Source organism: Prunus avium, chromosome 5, assembly GCF_965620075.1.
Source record: "Prunus avium chromosome 5, drPruAviu1.hap1.1, whole genome shotgun sequence".
NCBI classification, from domain to species: domain Eukaryota; kingdom Viridiplantae; phylum Streptophyta; class Magnoliopsida; order Rosales; family Rosaceae; genus Prunus; species Prunus avium.
In genome coordinates this window covers 10996662-11022227 of record NC_142288.1, presented here as the reverse complement: position 1 = coordinate 11022227, position 25566 = coordinate 10996662, and the positions used below count along the sequence as shown (strand labels likewise).

Genomic DNA, 25566 nt, shown 5'->3' with positions numbered 1-25566 from the left:
CTTAAAATTTATAATGTATAATTAAATAAGAAAATTAATTGGTTTGCCCGACGCATGTTTACATTATGACGTCGTGTTATTGGTTTTTGCACGACCCCATTGTTATATTTTTTTAAAAAAATTATTATTATAAAGTCTTATGAAAATGTGACTTTACTCCCTTCAAATTAAATTTTTTTTTTATAATATAAAACCCACAATAATATATTTTTCTAACAAAAACCCAATCCTAACTACAATAATAAATTTAAAGCTACTAATAAATATATATATATACTATTCAATTTCTTAAGTGTTATACATACAAAATAAATAAATTTAAAGCTACTTAATATATATATATACACACACCATTCAATGATCCAACCGGCAAACTTGTTTGTATATACTTCGAGATCGTATACCCCAAAAATCGCAAAAAACAAACATTCATAGATCTAGTAACGGGACAAAACATTTCAACGATTATAAATGAAAAATCACGATTTAGCAGTTATTTTAACTTCGATTTTGATGATTTTTTTACAGCTACACTCCTTGATCCTATATGAATACAATGACTGAATTTGATCTTCAATTTAAAATATTTACACTAGTGGATACCACAAAATCTTATGTTATATTTAATGAAAGTATAAATATACTCTTAATTGTTAGTGAATATATTGTTTTGATGGCATACGCATTCTACGAAACTAGTTTCAACGATCCAACCGTCAAACTTGTTTGTTTATACTTTGAGATCATATACGCCAAAAATCGGAAAAAATAAACATTCAGAGATCAAGTAATGGGACAAAACTTTTCAATGGTTATAAACGAAAAATCACGATTTAACGGTTATTTCAATTTGGATTTTGATGATTTTTTACAACTACACTCCTTGACCCTACATGAGTACAATGAACTAATTTGATCGTCAATTTAAAATATATATTTTCTAACAAAAACCCAATCCGAACTATAATAATATATTTTTCTAACAAAAATCCGATCCGAACTAAAATAATAAATTTAAAGCTTCTTAATAAATATATATACAGTTTATTCTCTTAAGTGTTATGCATACAAAATAAAAAACAAAAATAAATTGGTTTAGGCGACGAAATATTTGGATTACATCATGCAAAGATTTTAAAAAATAATTTTTTTATTTTTGTAAAGACTTTGCACGATGAAACACGTTTCGTCGCTCAAGACTTTGTGCAACGAAGTTTAGTGTTTTGTCGCGCAAAGATTTTTAAATTTTTTTTTTTATATTTTTGTAAGACTATGCGTGACGAAATACACTTCATCGCTTAAGACTTTGTGCAACAATGTGTTTTTCGTTGCGCAAAATTTAGTCGCTTAAGACTTTGTGCAACAATGTGTTTTTCGTTGCACAAAATTTAGTCGCTTAAGACTTCGAGCGACGAAGTTTTGAGTTTCGTCGCTCAAAGTGACTTTGAGCAACGAATTGTGTTTCGTTGTGCAAAATTTGTCGCGCAAGGATTTTCTTTTTTACTAGTGTATATTTTTCAAAAGAAAATTGTCGCCTTCGTGGAGTGGGATTTGACTTGGTCATCATTAGGTTAGACAAGCTTTCCTTGGGGTGCAAGGTCTTCGTTTGACATTTTTAGTTTACCTACAAATTGCCCTCTTGTTAATCAAAATGGAGCACATTACCTTGCATCATCACTATTCTAAAATTCTTAATGCGCGGAATATTGTAGTCCATTGAGACCTGGACTTGTAGCTTTCACGACCTAACACATCAACCACTTCTCTGATATTTATCTAGGAACATTGATATATTATATCTTTTATTGTTCAAAACCCTAGCTATATATATACACACATTCAGAGGGAAAAGTGGTACAATTAGATCGATATTGAAAAGAGCAAGGTGCTTGTGGCTGGTGGTACTGGGTACCTGGGGCGTAGGACTGTTTCTGCAAGCCTATCCCAAGGCCACCCAACGTATGTTCTTCAAAGGCCAGAGATTGGCCTTGACATTGATAAGTTCCAAATGCTCTTGGCATTCAAGAAGCATGGGGCTCACCTAGTGGAGGGCTTATTTTCTGATCTGGAAAGCCTTGTCCGTGCTGTCAAGCTTGTAGATGTTGTCATCTGCCCCATGTCTGGGGTACATATTCGGAGTCACAACACAACATATTGCTGCAGCTCCAGCACTACTAGATTTTTGTATTTGCGCGACGAAGGAGTTTTGGTCGCGCAAAGTACATTTGTGTCGCACAAATAGTAATGCGACAGAATATTCGTCGCGCAAAATATGTCGCGCAAAGATCGTAAAGATACACTTTGCGCGACGAAAATATTAAAATTGTCGCGCAAAATGAGCGACGGTAAACCTTCGTTGCACAATATTTCACGGGACGATGAGATTTTTCGTCGGTCAAAGTTTTGCGCGACGAATATACATTCGTTGCATTAACATAGCGTGAGGAATCGTAATCGTCACGCTAAAGTACAGGGACGAGAGAATGTTCGTGTCTAAAATATTTGCGCCACGAAACATAGTCGTTGTAAGGACACTGCGCGACGACTAACATTCGTGGCGCAGGTATTGTGCGACGAGTGTATTCGTGATTAAAATATTTGCGCGACGAAATATTTTTGTCGCATTTACTTAGAGAGACAAATTCTTTCGTCGCGCAAAATAAAATAAATTCTTTAAAATTTATTTTTACGGTTGTGTATTTTCAAAAAACATTTGCGCGACGGAAACTATCGTCGCGTAAAAAATAAATATATTATTTTTAATTTTAAATTAAATTGAATTATTTTGGTAAAAAAAATAATTTTTTTTTTTTTTGTTTTTTTTTTTTTTTAAATAATGAAATGAAATTGCAATTAGAAAAAGGTAATAAAGAGAAATATGCAAAATGTTATAACATAATGTATTTAGTACAATAGAAATATTTAAAATGTAATTAAGAATGTTAAAATCTAATCAAACACCCCTCCAAGATCTACATTGTTGTCTGGCAAATGCAGCTCGGAGGTCTGGACATTGTTGACGGGGGGAGAGGTGTGGTTGCCATGCTCGGAGGTCGACGGGGGAGTAAAAGGCGGGATTGAAATGCCGGAGTGAGCGAGGGACTGTAGAATATGAGACAAATGACTCTTGAGGTCCGCCACCTCTGTCTTCAAAGCAGTCACCTCTTCATTTGACTCTGATGATTCATGGGGTCTAGGTGGCCGCTGCCTGGCACTCCCCATCCCTCGACAATATGTCCCTGGGCGCCTCCCGAGACTCTGATCCAAGGTTTCAGTCAGGATTTGAAACCCTGCATCCGATGGAGGAACCACGGACTCGAGCGGCGTATCGGGAGGAAGCTGGGAGGCGGACTCCTGAAGAACCAACTGGCTCCTCTCAATCATAGTCGTCTGTTGAACATAACATAAAATATGAATTAAAACATTCATATAATAACTATAAAAACTTGAACGCTTACATAATAATTTAAATTAAAGGCTACTTACATGAAGGGACTCCGCCAACTCATTCCCAGGTCGAACATAAACATCGCCAAATACGTCAATCTCTGGGAATTTGGACCCCCCCCCCCCCCCCCCCCTTTAAATTGAGCAGAAAAAAAAAATGTTAGTAAGAAAAAAACAAATTAATGTTAATGACATATTAAAAAATAAATAAAAACGACTTTATTATTACCTGGCGCCGCGCCTCCATCCTATAAGAGAAGGGCCTGGAACCTGAATGGTGGAGAAGAGTCTTCCTCTGCCTATTGCCCTTATTTGCTTTGGCCTTCTTCTGTTATACAAAAAATAAAAAGTATTAGTTGAAAGTGAAATGAAATATAAAAAATTAAATACACATTAGTAAGAAACATGTAATAAGTTTCAATTTAATATATAAAAATACCACATAATCGGCCTCTTGAAAATGACCGCAGAGCCACTGCCAACTATCCTCCCGGCCCTCAAGCTCCTTCGGGCAACCCTCTTGAAGAGCAACCTGCGTATCATCATATGCCTGAAAATGGTCGTGCAGGTCGCACTTCCACTGCTTGTACCTGTCAGCAAAGAGTCTGTTGATGTAGGCCAACAACTTTTCGCTGACGTTCTCCAAATTGTAGTTTGTCTAAAATAAATTCATTACATACATTAAATATTAGAAATAAAATTTGAAGGGAAAAACAATTAAAAGGTATAGAATACATACCGACAGGTGTCCTAACATCTCCATCCGCACCTGATCAGGCATGACCCTCCAGGACTTCCATTTGATCGGGCAATAAGTCCGAACGACGAATCCAATGTCATGGACCAACGAGTTGTGCTGGTCAGCCGTTGGTGCAGCCCGATGTCGCGCGTCATATGCGATGTTTATACGACTGTTGTTCACCCGGGTGACTTTGGCCGTCATCAACTGGCGACAGGGTCCTCAGGTGTTCTTCTTGGTTGCAAAGAAATATAAAATTAACATTAAATAACAAATCCTACTAACATTCTTGGTCTGAAACAACTGGAGTTGAAGGAAAATCTTTACCTGGTTGTGACCCCGACGCACTAGCAGCAGATGGCGACGTGGTGTCGGTCGTGCTGGGAGGGCGGTGACGCCGCCTGGCACTAACTGGTTACGCCACTGATGACTCTGATGACACCGGCGCCCGGGAGACGTGGGGAGAAACTGGCATGTCCTGCGACTGTGCTACACCAGTGGGAGCTGACACCGCTGTCGGGGGAGCTGAACTAGGTGAATTCATCACCGTCTTACGACGTCTGATAAGTTGTGACATCTGATAAGGTCTTACAATTAAAAAAACATCCTTGGCTAAAATTATTATTTTGTAAAAAAAAAAACCTCAAAGCCTAATGAACAACAAATTCAATATTTAAAAAACAAACAGAAACATGTATTCTTTATATGGCAAAAAACAGAAGCACATTTTTTAAAGCAAACAAAATAGAAACATGTATGATATTACAAAAAACAGAAGCACATAATAAAGAAAAATCAAATTGCTGCCCAATTATGAAATAGTTTGGTTAGTAGTAGCACGTAGTTTAAAGCCCCCGAAAATTAATCAAAATACAAAAAACAGCAGCAGATGCTCCAATCAAATCTAAAATCTAACAGCAATACACCTAAAAATTCACAAATCGTACACCACAATGCAATTTCAATACAAAAACAAATCTGAAATAAAAAATACAAATCCAATACAAAAACAAAATTGAAACAGCAATTTAAACACTTAGGATGCCGCAATACAAATCCAATACAAATCCTAACCAACCATCAGACTAAGCAGCAATTTAAACAATTACAAAATAAATATATAAATTGAAACAGCAAAACAATTCCAAACTTAATCCGAAAATTTCTGAAATAAAACTTAAGAATTGAAAAAATATATATCGGGGAGAGTTGGGAAATTTACCAACTGGGTTTCGAGGGAGACCGGAGAGCACGGCAGTTCGGCGGTGGCGAGCGAGACAGAGAGTGGGGGGCCGCCGTCTAACAGGGATGAGCGGAGACGGAGGAGGCGACAGACTGACAGGGGACGGAGGAGAGAGGGACTGAGAGGGATGCGAGGGGACAGAGAAGAGAGGGACTGAGAGGGATAAGTGGGGACGGAGGAGACTGAGAGGGATGAGTGGGGACGGAGGAGAGAGAGCGGCCCGGAGGAGCCACGAAATGCGAGGGATGAGAGGGGTCCGAGGAGAGAGGGACGGAGAGGGATGAGTGGGGACGGAGGAGAGAGGGATTGAGAGGGATGAGATAGAGGGAAAGGAGAGAGTGCGGCTGCGAGTTAGGGTTCGAATCGGAAATGGAGGCTGCGATTTTGATGTCGAGACTGAGAGAGTGAGAGAGGTTGAAGACAGACCAAAACTGCGCGTTTCTTTCCCTAAGTGTTTGCGTCTTTGCGCGACGAAAAAACATCAGTCGCGCAAAGTTAAATTTCGTACTTTGCGTGACGGAAAAATAAACGCCGTCGAGCAAGAAATTTTTAATACGCGGGATTGGAACCGCCAAAAATTTGAGAACTTGCGCGACGAAATGAACATCATCGTCGCGCAACATAAACCCTAAACCCTAAACCCTTTCAGAACCCTAAATCCTGAGAATTACATTGAGCGACGGCAATTTCATTACGTCGTGCTATCGTTTATTGCGCGACGAATCAGACAAATATTCGTCGCGCAAAGTACAAAAAGTAAACAATATAAAATGTTAGTGAATATGTTGTTTTGATGGGGCTACGCATTGTACGATGGGTGTTTCACTGATCCAACCGTCAAACTTGTTTGTTTATACTTAGAGATCGTACACACCAAAAATTGAAAAAATGCAAGATTCATAGATGATGTTACGGGATCAAAATTTTCGACGGTTATAAACTAAAAATCACAATTTAACGGTTTTTTTAACTCCGATTTTGATGATTTTTTACGGGTGCACTCCTTTATTGTATATGAATACAATGATTGAATTGGATCGTCATTTAAAGATATTTACAATAGTGGATACCACAAAATTGTATGTTCTATTTAACAAACATATACAAAATGTATTCATTTTTTTTTTAATATAGTGTTTTCATGACGCACGCATTCTAGGAAAGTAGTTTCAACGATCCAACCGGTAGAGTTGTTGGTTTATACTCAGAGATCGTACATGCCAAAATTTGGAAAAAATATACAATCACACATGATGTAACGGGACCAACATTTTCGACGGTTACAAATGAAAAATCAAATTTGAACGGTTAATTTAACTCCAAATTTGATGATTTTTTACGTCTACAAACCTTGACCCCGTATGAATATAATAACTGAATTTGATGTTCATTTAAAAATATTTACAGTTTAATTTCGATTTTTTTTTTAAACACACTTTGCGCGACAATTATATACGTCGCGCAAAGTGAAACAGAAAATAATAAATAATTTATATTGATTATTTTTTAAACGAAGATTGCGACGAGGCCGTATAAGTCGTCGCGCAGTTATCTGCGTGACGATAGTCTTCGTAGCACAAGGTTATTTCTGTTATTTCGCAATAAGTTGAGATTTTTTGGGACATGTCTTTTGCGCGAAGGGTAAAGTTTTTCGTCGCGCAAGATTATTTTCTATTATTTCAAAAATTTGTTGCATATTTGTTAACTGCCGCGACGAAACACGTCGTCCCGCAAAACCTCCTCTTACGACGGGTAAATATTTTCGTCGTGCAAGATTATTTTCTATTAATCAAAGATTATTGCATATTTGTTAACTTTTGCGACGAAATTGTTCGTCCCGCAAAACCACCTTGCGCGATGCCATAGTAGTATTCGTCGCGCAAAAATAAGACCGGTCGGTTGTCAGAGACGACCGGTCGTTTTTTTACAGATTCTTTGGCCCTTTTTTGCAATTCCGACCTTTGTTCAGTTTTTAATCTATAACTTCCTGACCGTATGTTCAAATTTCGAGTTCTTTATACGGTTGGATTCAGCACAGAAAAACAAAGAACACCAATGGACCAAAAGTCAAAAACAGTAACGGATGAAGATTTCCGTCCCGCAAAAATGACGACCGGCCGTTTTCGACAAAAGTACTTTTTTTTTTTTAGGACAACTCAAGTACATGAGCATTGAGATTCTTTCTCAATTTGAGATGTATATGATGAAATTGGGAAGATGTGCAACTTTTCAGACACGAGATTCATTTCCTAACAGTAATAATTTGCATTTACGCCATAATTAAATGTAAAATAATTTAATTACAAAAGTATGAATGACTTGAGTTCATTGCTTTTTACATTAATCTTCTCAGTAAGTATATCCAAATTTTTTAAACTCCGTTTTATTTTTCCACATACATATATAATTGGAAATTTGATATAACAAGTACATATATTCAACAAAAGTAGAGTTGCCAATATATTTACACTAACGTAATTACATTACAAGAAATTACCAATACTAAAACATAGTAAGCAACAAATAAATTGCATTATTCATCATCCGAACTATAATAACCTTCGTTGTCTTCGCTATCATCACTTTCAGTCTCCCAATCATCCTCATCCTCCTCCTCCTCCTCCTCCTCCTCCATAACTACATCATATCTAGGAAGATCACCGAGGTCAATTGTAATGGATTGAATTGGTATTTCTCTTGAAGACACTCCTTCGAGCTGAAATGGTTCCTGAACAACATTTGTATCGCGAAGCGTTTCCGCATCATTTTCCATGCAAGATTCTGACCGTTGGTCAGCGACATCGACGTCAGATGGGTCTAGTTCTGGTATAGCATATACGTTCCTGTGATCCATCTGCTGAACAACTTTCCACCCGCTCCCTGCTTTAGGGTCATCTACATAGACAATTTGTTTTGCCATGTTTGCCAAAATGTATGGGTCGTCATCGTACCAAGTTCTGTTCATGTTCACAGATAGTAACCCTTGATCAATTTTAACACTTCCCTGCCTATTTGGGTTTGTATCAAACCATCTGACACTTAAACATGATGACTTGGTATCGGTCTTTGTAAAGCAATTGCACGACAGTTGTGAGTTTGCCATAGAAATCAATGTCCGTACTTTCCCCTCCACCAGGAACATGGACACCGCTGTTTTGCGTACACAACTTGTCATCTCGTGCAGTCCCTAAAAACTTGACGCCATTAACATGACAACCCGAGAATAATTCAGCTCGAATTGGGCCGAATGCCAAGTTATACAACTCTTCACTGTAAGTGGGGGAATTATCTGATTTCAACTTATTCACCTAATATTATACAAAAACATTCACATGTTAGTTTGAGAAAATTAAATACTACAATATATATGTCAATTACAAAACACTTATAACTTACATATTCCAAAAACCATTTTGGAAACAATTCACGGTGTTTCTTGGAATACAAATGCGATGGATGTTTGAATCTTGGCTTCAGGGGCAAATAACGCATGACTTTTTGTGGAACCTTAGTCATTCTATTCTGAGACGTCTGTTTGAACCTCGACTCATTGCATATAGGGCATGTATCCAATGTTTCATACTCTTTGTAGAATAACATGCAATTGTTTTTGCAAGCGTGAATTTTTTCATAACCCAATCCAAGACCACTCAAAATCTTATGTGCATGTCTGTGGTCTTTCGGCAAACAATTGTCCGTCGGAAGCATTCTCTTGAAAATCCCCAAAAAGTAATCGAAACACAGGTTCGACATACGATACTTTATTTTTCCGTGCATTAGCTCCACAATCGCCGTAACAACGGAAAAGCTCTCGCACCTCGGATATAACTCTTGGTTGGCATTTCTTAACAGTTCTTCATACTGTTCAAACTCTGCACTATCCATTGGTGTAGGCACGTCATCTTCCCCTTCCTGATTGCTGCTGGTTGATGCAAATGGAAAAGCATCATGTATAATATCCATGACTTGTTCATTAGCATCCACAATAGGTTCAACATTGTCCACTCTTGTGGCCCTTGAAGACGAACCAATGTCTAATTGTTCCCCGTGATGGTTCCACCTACTGTATGTCTTAATCATTCCATTCCTTACTAAATGAAATTGAACATTTTCAATTGTATCCCACAACATGTTGTTACACCTCCTACAAGGACATCTGATTCTAGTTGCACCCGGGTTGTGTGACCGTGCAAAGTGAATAAATTCCTCGATTCCATCCAAGTATTCGTCTGCGCACCTGTTAGGGTTCTGTATCCACCTTCTGCTCATAATTCCTGGAACCACAATCACAATACAACAATTATGTTGTATTCTTAGAAAATCATAACGTCACCTTATGCCTCCGGTAAGGGCCCTATCCCATTCGGAAATGCATAGTCATGCCACGTAATTTACAGCTACATGAGATTAGATTTCAACGTGGATGAATTTCGGCAGCATCTCGCTACAGTTCTTGAGGTATACTGTAGATATCAAATACCTACGTACCACCCGAAGAACGTACCGAGATGACACCGAAATCTCCACAATCGAAACCTAATCCTGTAGCTGTAAACTACGTGACACGACTATACATTTCCAAACTGTCCAAAATATGGGACAATTCAAGAATTAATTGGACCGTAGTCGTGGTTTACCCACCCATGCGCGGTCCAATTAACCTCGAACGGGAACTAAGCTTTACAATAAAAAATGTATGAAGTTAATTTCAATTAACTTTGTACATTGCCGTGCATAATTTAACAACAGAATACAAATATAATTTCACAAAAACAATATATAAAGAAATTAAATTGATATTTTAAATAAATACAAAACAAATAAAATACCTTCTTCAATATGTCCTGAACTGATTTGCAGCTAAGAAAATGGAGAGAACGGAGAGAGAGAGGGGCAGAAGCAGAGGCAAAACTGATTTTTCAGTTTGCCTCTGCAATGGCTGAAATGAATCTGTTAAAGAAGACGGCTTTGCGCGACGAAGGCTGAATTCGTCGCGCAAATAAATAAGTCGCGCAAATTCCACTTCAGCGACACGCAAAGTCGTGCCGACATCACATCTTTTCGTCGCACAAGCCAAATTCCGTCGCGCAAAATCGACATGCTTGGCGCCCAAAGACGTGCCGACATCACACCTTTGCGCGACGAAACAATCATTTCGTCGCACATGATGTTAGTTGCGCAATAGAGAATTTCCGTCGCGCAAAAGCCCAGTTTGACACGCACGCAGCCACGATAGCCACCTTGCGCGACTAATTTGCTTTTTCGTCGCTCAAAGTTGTGGCGCGAAACATCTGGAACCCTGTTTGTTTTCCCGCTATTTATTGTGCGCGACGTATGGATTTTTTGGTCGCGATAACCATCATAGGGCGACGAATATATCTTCGTCGCGCAAATCTTTGTCGCGCAAACGTTTTCATTTATAACCGTTGAATATTTTGTCCCATTTCTAGATCTCTGAATATTTGTTATTTGCGATTTTTGGGGTATACGATCTCACAGTATATACAAACACGTTTAACGGTTGGATCGTTGAAATTAGTTTTGTAGAGTTGAATGAACACTTTTTAGTTTCAAAACATATGGAGGTTGATAACCCTACAAAAAGATTCGTACGGAAATTGATAACCCTGAAATTTATTCGTATGGAGGTTGATAACCATACAAAAAGATTCTCCTCTACCATTCCCATAATTAAAAGGGTATGAATGATGATCTTCACTAAAATCAATGAAAAACATATGATTTAGATGGCAAAATTAAAATTAAGGCTTAGGATTAATGGTTTTGTATATCGTACCTTGCGCGACGGATAGTTTTGTCGCGCAAAGATGTCATTTGCGACGAGTTTAGTCGTCTTGTAAGAGTTAGGCGCCAGAATATTTGTTCGCGGTTTTTTCCCCTTGTTTACGCGACGGTCGTTTTTTCTGTCGCGCGAAGTTGTTTTGCGCTACGCATATGATTGTCCGTCGCGCGATGATCTTTTATGCGACGATTTGTCCTTCGTCGCGCAAACTATCGTCGCGCAAATAGAAAAACGTAGTAGTGAGGGTGCTGATTTTCCCACTCCTTTTTTGTCCACTTATACTCCCTTTTTATTTTTTAAAATACTTTTTACTATATAACGAAAAATGGAGTGTAAGTGGACAAAAGAGGAGTGAGAACATACAATTTCCAAGTAAATAAAAGAAGGGTAAGAATCAGCTCCCTTGATATTATTGTATAATAGAATATTGTAGTAAGAGCGCACAACTTTAAATGCCTCAGCCAATTTATGCTGAGGAAGAGAAAGTGTTTTATATAGGAGTTAGACTTGTCTTGTTAGTCTGAATGAAAACTGTGAATGATATTTTTGATATTTTTGGTCGTGACTCGTGATCAAATTAACATACTGATTACAAACTCATATTTGTCACTTTTTTCCTGCCCTAGCGTGTAGCGTTTTTTGCCTTCAAAGTTTGGTCTAGATCCACCACGTATGGGACATGCACTTGAACCTGGAAGAGTTACATTTGATGATAAAATGGTAGTGAGAAAGGCAATACAAGATGCTAAAATCCCCTTCACTTATGTATGTGGTGCCGGCATCGCTGGTTATGTAGCCGGCAACCTTTCACAGATGGGGACACTCGTTCCTCCAAAAGAGAAAGTTCTTATTTATGGAGATGGTAACGCTAAAGGTACAACAAAACTAATAAATTAAACTAAACACCACTTTTCACCTCCATAGGCATTTATATTATAAACTTACTATTATCCAGGCTAATAGTATATATACTTTGGTTTATGTATATATGACATAGAATTAATAATCATCTTTGTTGATCCTCTTCATGTACTGTGCAGTACCTATAGTGGATGAAGATGACATCGCAGCATATATATACGATCAAAACAATAGATGATCCGCGAACATTGAACAAAACATTATACCTTTGTCCACTCGAAAACGAACTCAGTCAAAAACAATTGGTCGAGATGTGGGAAAACCTCATAGGCAGGAAACTAGAACAGATCTCCATTTCAGAACAAGACTTCCTTGCCTCTATGAAAGGTGTTGATGCTCAAAATGGTTCAGCCAAGATTGAGTCCAACTTAGTGATGAGGTGTGATGGATGATGGCTGAAGGTGAGGAGCTTCAGCATGTGTGTGAAGATTTGGGCAAACGATAAATATACAGAAGACGAGATATACGTGGTTCACCCTTAATGAAGGGGCTACGTCCACGGAGAAGTATGTTCTCATTATTATAATAATGTGTATTTACATTTGTATATGGGGTTGGACCCAAATATAAAGGTAACAAGTGAGAAGCTCAGCCTAGTCTAGGATCAGTCATCCAAGGCCCAAGGGTCAAGACTTAAGACCCAAGACCCCTTTCTAAGTGAACAGTAGTCTTCTTTTATAGGTGAGGGGGTGTCTTCACCTATTGTAGTCTTCCAATGTGGGACTCCTTGCCTTGCTTAGAGTTGTGACTTGTGGTAAGGCTTCTTTGGCTAAGGTGATGACCTCTCATAGCATGGCACGTGGCTGATCTTGCCTAGCTAGTTGCTCGGTTAGTCACGGTATCAACAAAAGGTACGCATGATATCATATGAAATCTATTGAACACACGATAGTTACCAACTTGCATCTATATATGGTTAAGCTCGCCAATCAATCAGCTCCTTGAATGGATTTCACTGGTCGACACATTAAAATTCCTAGGTTATTTTTGCGCAGATCGATCAGACTCTGACTTATTACTCAAATTTTAAATTTTAACTCTTGAGTTGTGGTGCCTAAAATCCAAGAACCTGAACCTAATACAAGCTCTAAGCAGAAATTTCACACCTTAAAGTGTTTGTGCCTACTCATGGATTTTATCCACCGACAAAATAAAATTCTATGATTTTTTGTACGCGCAGATTGATCGACATTCACTCATTACTCGGATTTTAGGTTTGAACTCTTGAGTTGTAGTTGCCTAAAATCAAATATCTGAACCAAATATAAACTCTAAACTGAAATTTCAAACCTTGAAGTAATTCATAAATTTAATCTAAACTGATTGTTGTTAGTACGAAAATTGTATTGGCATTTCCTAGACCCTAGCATAGGTTGAAAATTAGTTTGTCAGGATTTGTTACTGGACGTTTTGGCTCAACTCATTCAACCACATACTTCCGAGGCATAACTTGACCAGTATGAGAAACTGACTTCAGGTAAATCATGACATAATCATGCATTCACATAATCATGTCATTGTGATTTAAGTTGAATTATTAGCATTTCTTGTAGTGACGTGCATCATGTGTATCTCCTAATTATCTTGTTTTAGGAGAGAATTGTTTATTTATAAAAGTGGCTGTTTGGTGTCTTCACTAAGAGTCCATATTAAATTAGAAGTTATATTCTCATTGGGTCAGAACTTATATTCATATTGGACAGCTTTTGAATAGCTGCTGGGTTGGATGTCTGATCGGTTCATAATTGTATATCATTTTGTACCCTTCTAGCTTATGATTTGGTTATGTTTTTGAGTTAAACTTGTGCTTTTAATCCTTTTTGTGTTTATCTTTCAGTTCATTGAGGTTTAGGTAATAATGAGGGCTTTGGATAGTAAATGATGCAATCCATGCATGTTAGGGCCTAATTTGGATGAATGGATGAAGAGCTTAAAGACAAACTCAATTTTGGCTACAGTCCCCTGCCAGCCCAGTTTCGTAGGTCATATTGCAAGCTTTGTTTCAGCAACCTACATAGCTCGGATGAGGCCACATTCTTCATGAAAGTTGTTCCAATGGGTGTATACTATAACATATCCGAAATTCGGCCCCATTGGATAATTGTGGAGTCTGTTACCTAGCAAATACAGAGCCATGCTCAGGATGGATTTTATCAGCGCGCAAAATGAGTTAGCAATTTGTTTTGGCCTTAACTTCCTCCTCCGACCTTGGATTGGCCCAAATGATATATGGCTGGAAAGAAGACATTCTGAACTTCAAGTTTGAGTGCTTAAAGTCTTAATTTGCTTAAGGGAAGCCCAATTCGCAAGCCCTTGAAGTTGCTGGTCATGCTGACCTCAGGATGAGCTATTATTTCTGGTTGGAAGCTTGGTCATGGTGACATGAAGATGAGCTAGGGCTGCTGGTGGGATTTATTAGTGAAGTGCATCAACCATTTCAGATTTTATAATGGAAGTGTTGTATGCATTAGTGAAGTGCATCAACCATTTCAGATTTTATAAAACAAAGTGTTGTATGCATTAGCCATACTTAATTCAGATTTTCAGCTTCCTTAGGCCTATATATAGTGAGGTTTCCCAAGCTTGTAAACACACCCCAAGGGGGGGAGCTCTCAAACACTTCTCTAGAGCTCCCTTCCCTTCTCTCCCTCAAATTCTCTTAGTTTCTCTTTCTAGTTTTCAATTGTTATAATGAGATCTTTGTGCTGAAATTCTCCTTAAGTTTTTCCAAGTTCTACTTAATTTTCATTGTTATGTAAATTCTTTTCTTTAGTTTCAAGTTTGATTCGTTTCCAAGTTTCAATTATGATTTTTGTTCTTATTCATTATGCTTATAAGTTAATATGCTAGTTTGAATGATTGATCACCATTTAGGCTTGCATGTTAGCTATCTTGGTTTGAATTAAGAGTAGACACCATGCTTTAATTCGAATTGAACTATGAATAGGAAGAGTATGTATGGACATTCGACAACAGGGATTAGATACATGCTTGGTTGTTTAAATTGTTCTTCTATGCTTAATGGGTTCCTAATGCTTAATTTTAGGTTAGACAACAAATGATCAAATTAAGGAATTAGGAACACAAGGTTATGACCACACACCATGGCTTAATCATACTTTAGCTAGAATCAATCCATTAATCTAATTGAACTTGGGAACTTATCTACTTGAGTTAGTTATTTTCTTTCTTCCTTGTTTTATTTATTTCCTTTCTTTTTCATTTCTGTTTTGTGTAGGGAAAATGAATTGGATCATTCAATCACCAATCCTCGTGGGATCGACCTCGCACTTACATATGCTATACTACCAAACGGCTCGTGCACTTGCGAGTATCACAAGTTGAGGATGCAACTGAATCCATTTTGGTGCAGCTGTATCTACGCAACAAGTTTTTGGCGCCGTTGCCGGGGATTGGCAACATAGTTTGGTTCTATTTCTTTTCCCTACTTGTTTTATTTTTATTTTTCATTTTCATGTTTTTCTAGACAATTTCAAGTTTTAAAGTTAATGACGTTAATGGACAAGTTGTGTTTGTAGTCCAACAGAAAAGTACAATTGCCCAACAAGCAAGAGAACTGGGTTTAAGTCCCAGCTTACACAACCCATTGGTGCTTGTTGCTTTGAAGCATGGAATTGGATGTGTGTTTATTTTCCTTTTCATTTTAGTTTTTATTTCCTAATCCTTTTAATTCCATTTCAAGTTTGTGTGTTTGTTTTAGCAATTTATGATAGCTTAATAAAAATGGAGAGAGATGGCAACCTCAATCATAAGAATGGGAAGTGTGGAGCAATGGGAGAAGTCGCGACCTCCAAGTGCATCACATTCGACCTAATCGCTTCAAGGGGGAGCATTTCAATCCTTTCTCTTCTTTGAATTATGTTTCTTTCCGTCATTGTTTTTACCTTTTGGTCCGCGTTGAGTTCTTTGTTTTTCTGTGCTGAATCCAACCATATAAAGAACGTAAAATCTGGACTTACGGTTGGAAAGTTATAGCCTAAAAACTGAACAGAGGTCGAAGCTGAAAAACATAGAAACGAATCTGTCCAAATGGTGATAAATAGGTGATAGAAAGTGCTGTTTGTTTTTTTTTTCTTTGGTTTCTTGGTTTGTTTCTTTTAGTACAATAATTTATATCGTTTGTTTGAGTTTGTTTAGAGTACTTAGTTCATTTTCGTTTATGGTTTGTTGTTTCATGTTATCTTAATTTGTTTTTGTTTCTTTTTCTTACGAGAATATATTTTTTTTTGTTTAAAAATTTAAAAAAAAAAAAATCATTTTTCATATGAGCTGACTTATGGTAACTCCAGTGAGCACCTTCGTCAATACAGTGTCTAGGAGTTCTATAGGCGACACCTTCGGTGTCTAAGAAGTTTGGGTTTTAAGCGGGACCATTGTGACCCCTCCAACCTTCCCGGATCCCCTGGCTGTGTTTTCTGAGGCCCTTAACTGGTCATCCATGAGTTGCTTGTATATTCGTGTGTTTTTAAATTAAGTTTTTTTTTTTTAAATTTTTTTTTTGTTTTTTGTTTAATTTTTTTTTTTTATTTTCTGTTAAGTCTTTGTTTTTGTTTTGTTAAGTTAGTTTATGTATTTATTTACGTGGTATGGTTAGTTAGTTTTTTTTTTTCTCTGAGTGTTAAAAACAAACTTTATTTCAATTCAAACATTGCATAAAAACAAAAAAAACAAAAAAACAAAAACAAAAAAACAAAAAAAACAAAATAACAACATCATCATCATCTTCATCATCATCTTCTTCATCTTCTTCATCTCCATCATCATCATGGCTTGCCTCTATTTTCTCGCACTTGTAGAATCTGCAGCAGCTCCACATGGTCCTCATTTTTTCTCTGCAGTGCTTCCACGTGCTGATTGGCACAGTAGAGCCGCTTCTGCAAGTCCGCCACCATAGCCTTCAAGGAAACTATTTCCTCGCTCATCGCGGCACACTCCCTTGTCCTCGCCAGTAATCGCATGCCCAAATTGGTAGCGGAGACCGCGTGGAGCACAGTTAAATTGTGGGACTCCTCTACCGCTGCCTTATCAGACCTCTGTGCCACATGCAGATGATCTGTCGGAGTGAGCTTGCTGCTAATCATGCCTCCTAGCAGCACTGCTTTGTTCGACAGTGCCTCAGAAAAGTTCGGTATTTCCTCAGCAAAGTTTGAGGCCGTGCCGTGATGATATGAAGAGTTTGGAAAGACAGTGTTTGGAGGAGCCCTTGTCTGGGCATTCGGTGGTGCAAGTGAGAGCTCAAGGTTGAGATCATCAAGGTGAGTGCATGAGGATGCCATTTGTTTTGCTTCTGAATTTTTTGATGTTTTTCCTTGAGTTTGCAGGAAGAAATGCTGGGTATCATCCGCTTGCAGAGGTGTGGTTTAAATAGACATATGCTGATGAGAGAGAGCCAACACCATTTCGGATTTCCCGGGCATGCTCGACCTAATCGCTTCAAGGGGGAGCACCTTTACTTTACTTTTCTTTTTTTTTTCCTCCGTGTTTTCTGGTGTTTAATGTTTTTGCCCGTTACTTTCATTTTCTAGAGCTTTGTGTTTTTGCTTTTCCCTTTCGGCTATCATCTTTAGTTTATTTTAGTTAGGGAAATGTGTTTTCTTTTCCGTTTGTCGTCTTTGTTTTATTTTAGTTGGGAAGTGTGTTTTCTTTTTCTTTTTCTTTCTGCAACCTTACTCTTTTATTTCCGAAACAAAATAACGAAAATACAAAAACAACAAAATAAAATAAAAACAACAATAATGCAGTAGGAAATCATTTCTTCTCGGTGCTTGGTGTCTCGACCATTGGAGCTTTGAGTTTGGCCCTCTGGCTGTCCTCTTCCGGGGCTTCACGCACAGCTTCTTGGGGCTCATCACTTGAGCTCCCAAAGATCGCAATCTTAGCTTGAGCGTAACTACTCTCGCGATCTGCTTGTTTGCGTTTACCCGGTCGGTCTAGGTCCTCCAGCTGTTTTCGCATGTCGCGAGAGTACAACTCTACCATTTTTGATAGGTTTTTATTCTCGTCCCGCAATACTTCTAGCTGGTGTCGATTCACCTCCACTATCCTTGACCTCTCCCTTTTCAAGCTTTTTATAGCAGTCTGACACTCCTCAACCATACTTCGCTCCGCCGCCAACTGACCTTTCAGCACCTCTACCTCATAGGACTTCGCAAGTAGGCGATGACCCAAACTTGCGACTATTGCCGTACTCTGCACGCTCAGTGCCAGTGCATCGCTCACGACCCTGTTGTCATCCCTTGTCCCCAGAACACGTATATCTTTAGGAGTCACTAAATTTCTAGCCACTCCAATGGCAACATCGTTGTCCAGGAGTATTGAGTCAGTTACTGTCACAGGCCCCCGTGCGGAAGCAAAGTAGGGCATCCATACTGGTGCCGCTGCTTGGCCTCGTGTCTGAGTCGGTGGAGCTAGGTTGAGATCCAACGAAAATGGGTAGTTAGAGGCCATTTGATTTCTCACTCTCTTTTCTTCTTTCTTTCTTTTCTCTTTTGTGTGTTTTTACCCTTTCTTTTTACCTTTTATAGACTTAGTCTGCTAAACCCTAGCCGCTGCGGTTCTGAGTTCTGTGCGGCCCTTACCGCTTATCTCTATATGTCGCCGCACCCGTTTCCCAACCCCCTTAATTGCATTTTCACCTTTCACCACCTTCTAGTGAAAAAGTCGTCCCGCTTCACCCAAGAAGCCAATAATTCTGGCTTGGGGGATGTGACTGCTGCCTCTGCACGCCGACACGTCCCTCACCCCTTTCACCCGTGACTCCCCAGGAACCAAGGCATCAGGGACCACGCTCTTCCCTTTCAGAAATCACACTCTTTGCGCTCCCAATGCACATTTTTTTTTTAAATTAAAAAAAATAAAAATAAATAATAAAAAATAAACGTCTGGGCTTCGGATTTTATTGTGGGTCGGGTTTTCACCGTTGTTTAGGTTTCAAGGTGGGTTAACTTTCTTTTGGGTTGGGCTTTTAATTGTTTGGGTTTTGGTTTGCGTAAGACTGTCTGTTTAGGGCTTTTTGTTTCGACTGTTTTACTGTTTCATTTCTTTTTATTTGTTTGTTTGTTTTGTAATTTTTATTTTGTAATTATTTTATTTTATTTTATTTTTGTTTTTTGTTTTATTTATTTATTTATTTGCTTTAAAACCTTCAATTGTTATGTTTGACATTGCTTGTGCCTAAATTTTAAACATTGAGGACAATGTTCATTTCTAGGTTTGGGGGTATTGGAGTTTAGCATGTAAATTTGGTTTTTCCTTAATTTATTTTTTTATTTTTTTATTTGCTTGTTTTTATTTTTATTTTATTTTGTTAAGTCTTGCTTTTATTTTGATTTTGATTTTGATTTTGATTTTATTCACTTTCCGAACACATTTGATGAGATTGTGATAAATGTTTGCATGACTTAAATGAAAATTGAATTTTATTTATTATTTATTTTGTTTTCCTTGTAAATTTTTATTGTAAAAAAAAAATTAATTAATTAATTAATTTGGCATCGTTCTAGCATGACATGTTCGAAACCTTCTTTGCACTTGCCATTTGTTTCATAATTTTCCAATTAAAGGATTTGCATGACCCAAATAATTGTATCAAGCATAAATTAGACTTATATAACCATATAATGTGAGCTTTTGAGCCTTGTGCTTCATTTCATGAGTGTTATACACATACTCTTATTTTCTTGTCATCAAAGTTGTTGTTTGATCTCATTATTCATTGATTTGGTTGATCACTTAAAAGTCATTCATTCTTATGCAATTTGACTTCATGACATTTTAAGAAGTGATATATTAAGGCCTTCTTTGGATCGTTTGTGCCTTTCAAGCTAACCTTATGCATGCTTAAGCATGATTTTCCATTGTTTACCATTTTGAGCCTACATGTAAACCTTTTCTTTCATTTTACCAATTATATTTCCTCACCTTAGCCCGAAAAACAAATATTTACCTTTCTAAGGAATTCATGAGCTCTAATTCGGATGTGTTTTTCAAGCTAAGTTTGGGAAGGGATTTTACATCCAAAAAAAAAAAAAAAAAAATCACACAATTGGTGAAAGAAAAGAGAAAGTTGTGATTAAGTGGCGGTTGTTTGAAAATTCATTTTTGGGCCTTCAAAATAATTTGGTGTTTGGAAAGGAGTTTGAATCAATGTAAATGAAGGTATAAGGAGTTTTGATCATGTAAAAGAAAAAAAAATCTAATCGTGATGATTCGAAGTCTTGTAAACAATTGTTTTATGCTCTTACATTGCGAGTTCCTTGGACTTTGTATTATCCATACCTTTCATTTCTTACTCACCTTACACCCTTGGCCCCATTACAACCTATACTAAAGACCTAAATTGATCTTAAATGTCATGTGGTTAAATTGCATCCATTTTTCTACTTTTAAGTGTTTGGCATCCTTCTTGAGATCATATTAATGCAAGTTCTTCATTTTCCTATTTTGAGTTAAGTCCCTTATGATTTAACTCTAATCTCATGTTCATAATTGAGTGTTGCATTGTAGCCCTCTTCTGAGTGATTCATTTGTGAGAGGACAACTTCGGTGAGATTTGAAGTAGCATTTGTGCTTGGTATGATTTTTGAAATTGTGTGAAAACTAAGATTGGGGAATTTGTTGCATTTGGCTATCACACTAATACACTTTGAACATGTTATGTTTTGAACTTTGCCGCCTTGTAAATAATGTCTAAAATTGAGCTTTTAAACTTTTGAGTCATGTGCATGAGTCATTTATCTTCATAAAATGTTCGGAAAGATTGTTTTGAGTTTTTATTTATTTATTTTTATTTTTTTTTTTGTTTTGTTTTTGTAATTATTTTTGTTTTTGTTTTTTATTTTGCTTACGGACTAACAATCTTTTAAGTTTTCTAATTACCTTGTTTTACAGAGTCAGTAAAACGTTTGTGGGTATCATATCTGTTAAACCCTCAGGAGACACAACTCCTCCTACTAGGGATGCCTAGAGGTTTAAAGACTTGTTGCATATGCTCAATGCAATCGAGTTACCTACGAAAGTGGTCTAGTTAACTTCTTGTTTGTTTTTATCTTTGTTTTCCTTTTGTTTTGCTCGAGGACTAGCAAAATCTAGGTTTGGGGGTATTTGATCGGTTCATAATTGTATATCATTTTGTACCCTTCTAGCTTATGATTTGGTTATGTTTTTGAGTTAAACTTGTGCTTTTAATCCTTTTTGTGTTTATCTTTCAGTTCATTGAGCTTTAGGTAATAATGAGGGCTTTGGATAGTAAATGATGCAATCCATGCATGTTAGGGCCTAATTTGGATGAATGGATGAAGAGCTTAAAGACAAACTCAATTTTGGCTACAGTCCCCTGCCAGCCCAGTTTCGTAGGTCATATTGCAAGCTTTGTTTCAGCAACCTACATAGCTCGGATGAGGCCACATTCTTCATGAAAGTTGTTCCAATGGGTGTATACTATAACATATCCGAAATTCAGCCCCATTGGATAATTGTGGAGTCTGTTACCTAGCAAACACAGAGCCATGCTCAGGATGGATTTTATCAGCGCGCAAAATGAGTTAGCAATTTGTTTTGGCCTTAACTTCCTCCTCCGACCTTGGATTGGCCCAAATGATATATGGCTGAAAAGAAGACATTCTGAACTTCAAGTTTGAGTGCTTAAAGTTTTAATTTGCTTAAGGGAAGCCCAATTCGCAAGCCCTTGAAGTTGCTGGTCATGCTGACCTCAGGATGAGCTATTATTTCTGGTTGGAAGCTTGGTCATGGTGACATGAAGATGAGCTAGGGCTGCTGGTGGGATTTATTAGTGAAGTGCATCAACCATTTCAGATTTTATAATGGAAGTGTTGTATGCATTAGTGAAGTGCATCAACCATTTCAGATTTTATAAAACAAAGTGTTGTATGCATTAGCCATACTTAATTCAGATTTTCAGCTTCCTTAGGCCTATATATAGTGAGGTTTCCCAAGCTTGTAAACACACCCCAAGGGGGGGAGCTCTCAAACACTTCTCTAGAGCTCCCTTCCCTTCTCTCCCTCAAATTCTCTTAGTTTCTCTTTCTAGTTTTCAATTGTTATAATGAGATCTTTGTGCTGAAATTCTCCTTAAGTTTTTCCAAGTTCTACTTAATTTTCATTGTTATGTAAATTCTTTTCTTTAGTTTCAAGTTTGATTCGTTTCCAAGTTTCAATTATGATTTTTGTTCTTATTCATTATGCTTATAAGTTAATATGCTAGTTTGAATGATTGATCACCATTTAGGCTTGCATGTTAGCTATCTTGGTTTGAATTAAGAGTAGACACCATGCTTTAATTCGAATTGAACTATGAATAGGAAGAGTATGTATGGACATTCGACAACAGGGATTAGATACATGCTTGGTTGTTTAAATTGTTCTTCTATGCTTAATGGGTTCCTAATGCTTAATTTTAGGTTAGACAACAAATGATCAAATTAGGGAATTAGGAACACAAGGTTATGACCACACACCATGGCTTAATCATACTTTAGCTAGAATCAATCCATTAATCTAATTGAACTTGGGAACTTATCTACTTGAGTTAGTTATTTTCTTTCTTCCTTGTTTTATTTATTTCCTTTCTTTTTCATTTCTGTTTTGTGTAGGGAAAATGAATTGGATCATTCAATCACCAATCCTCGTGGGATCGACCTCGCACTTACATATGCTATACTACCAAACGGCTCGTGCACTTGCGAGTATCACAAGTTGAGGATGCAACTGAATCCATTTTGGTGCAGCTGTATCTACGCAACAATGTCTTATGTAGAGATTCCTTTCGCATCATGTTTAGGTGTTTTAGGTTGAATAGGATTTAAAGTTGTTGTTGCATGGCAATTTTGGCAACATGGTTTTCTCACGAAGGTGAGAAACCCACTTTGAATAAAAGGACGGCTAACTAGTTTCATAACTTGCTTTTTTTTAACGCATTAAGTTTTGAGCATAGAGAATTCGAAGAAAAGTTGCTGTGCATATATTTGAGATAAATCATCAAGTGTTCATTGTTTACTTAGTGATTTATCAAACACTTTCATTATTCATACTACATTCATATGCATGTCGGTGACTCATACGGTTGAGGGCACCAAGACCGTGGTGGCGGTTTTCCTCTGGTGAGCTTGAAGCAATCGTGACCAGTATTGCATTCAATAAGGAGTGTCGAAGATCATCCCGTGACAGAAGTTGAGTTACGAAGAAGTCGGTAAACATTATCTAGAATGTGTCTAGGATAAGTGTGTGAGTACTTCTTGTAATCATCTTTCTATAGTGGATTTGTGTTGGACTGAGGAGGCCCGTGGATTTTCCCCAGAGGTGGGGTTTTACCACGTAAAATAATTCTCTATGTGTTTGTTTATTTTATTCCTAGCACGTTTCAGGATTGATAAGCCGTATCAATCCTGCTACCAAAGTTTACTTTTGTTTACTTGATTATAATCTTGAATTGGCCTATTCACCCCCCTCTAAGCATTTTTAGTCATCCTACAGGTATTTTCACTTGTGTAGTTAGCCAATATTTGAAAGTTAAATTTAATCTCTATATGCGTAGTTTTCTTTTGATCTCATATATATTTAATACTATATTTCAGGTATGGACTTTGCAGGCCAGGTAGCAGTGGGGCATTTATACCACATGTTCTATGAAGGCGCTCTGACAAACTTTGAAATCGGGGAAGAAGGAGAAGAAGCTTCAAAGCTTTACCCAGAAGTGAAATACACCCGCGTGAATGAATACATAAAAATTTATGCATGAGAAACAAAACAAGGTGTTTAATAATAGTTTCTCAAAGAATACATTTATCTTGTGATCACTTTCATGGAGGATATTACAGCTTTCCTGCAGCTATTTTGTGTATGAAATACAGCATATTAAACACTTATTATCTTTTGTTATAAATGGGGCCGGATTAGTGACATTATATTTTATACAGAAGTTTTTACATAATTTTTGGGCCAATAGATTACTCCATTTTTAATGGATGATTTTAAATTTAAGATGGGATCTATCATGCCATATTAAGCTCCACCATCCAGCTTAAGGTTGATGCTCCACTATTTCAATGTATGAGGAGCAAACTCGAGCAGACACAGGCGCTCGAGCAGGAGGCGCGAATCCAGAGCGGATTAGAATAGATTTCTTCCTAGTTTTGTGGTCTTTTAAGTTTCCTATTCCTTGGTATGATTGTACTAAAGTACTATAACATATAAATAGGCAAGTGCTAGGGTTTAATCTAACGAGTGCAAGAGAAAAAACTAAAGCATCAAATTGGGTTTGAGCCAAGGGCGAGAGAAAAGAGAGCTAGAGTTTGTGAGAGAGCAAATGGGGTTCTTCATTGTAACCAAAGAGGTTCTTTACTAGTGAATTTATCAGGGATCACCAAAGAGGACGTATGACAGGACCCAACCCAAATTCCACTTTGAAATCCGAGCCGGACCCTGTGCGTGTCTGACACCTGGCAGGTGCCAGACACAATTGACCTTATTGCCCTTCCAGTCAAAATTTCAACTTAAAACCTAATAAAATATTTCGAGGGTAGTTTAGTCTTTTCCTTTATTAAATTATTAATTAAATATTAATTAAGGTTTGGGTTATTACAATCTACCCCCCTTATAAAAATTTCATCCTCGAAATTTACATACTTGTCACTCGAAGAGGTAAAGATACTGGGCCCGCATCTGCTCTTCGAGTTCCCAAGTGGCCTCCTCCACGTTGTGACTCCTCCACAACACCTTTACTAGTGGAATCTCTCTGGACCGAAGGACCTGCATCTTCCAGTCCAGGATCTGAACAGGCTGCTCCACATAACTCAAATCATTCTTCAACTCTATGGGCTGCTCTTCCAATACATGGGATGGGTCTGAAATATATTTCCGGAGCATAGACACGTGGAATACGTCATGTAGACGGGAAAGATCTGCTGGCAAGGCAAGTCTGTAAGCTACTGGGCCCACACGCTCTACAATCTCATATGGCCCAATATAGCGAGGGCTTAGTTTTCCCCACTTCCCAAATCTCACTACACCTTTCCAAGGCGACAATTTCAGAAATACCTAGTCACCAACCTCAAACTGAAGATCTTTTCTCCTGTTATCTGCATAACTCTTTTGTCGATCCTGGGCCTCCTTGAGCCTTTCTCTGATTAATTTCACATGTTTCTTGGTTCTTTCCACATCCTCAGATACCTCTAACCTGTGCTCTCCTACCCCATCCCAATACAAGGGCGTTCTACACTGTTTCCCATACAATGCATCAAATGGAAACATCCCTATACTCGCTTGAAAGCTGTTATTATAAGCAAACTCCATGAGTGGCAATTTCTCATTCCAGTCACCCCAAAACTGCAGTGCACAAGCTCTCAACATATCTTCTAAAGTCTGAATCTTCCTCTC

At 37.7% G+C, this 25566-nt stretch overlaps 2 pseudogenes; one reads left to right on the top strand and one right to left on the bottom strand.

Annotated features, from left to right (window-relative positions):
• The window catches only part of LOC110772983 (isoflavone reductase homolog), a 33740-nt pseudogene extending 9811 nt beyond the window's left edge, over nt 1-23929 (top strand).
• On the bottom strand, nt 2950-4730 carry LOC148294281 (uncharacterized; annotated as a pseudogene).
• Nucleotides 23930-25566: the final 1637 nt, after the last annotated feature.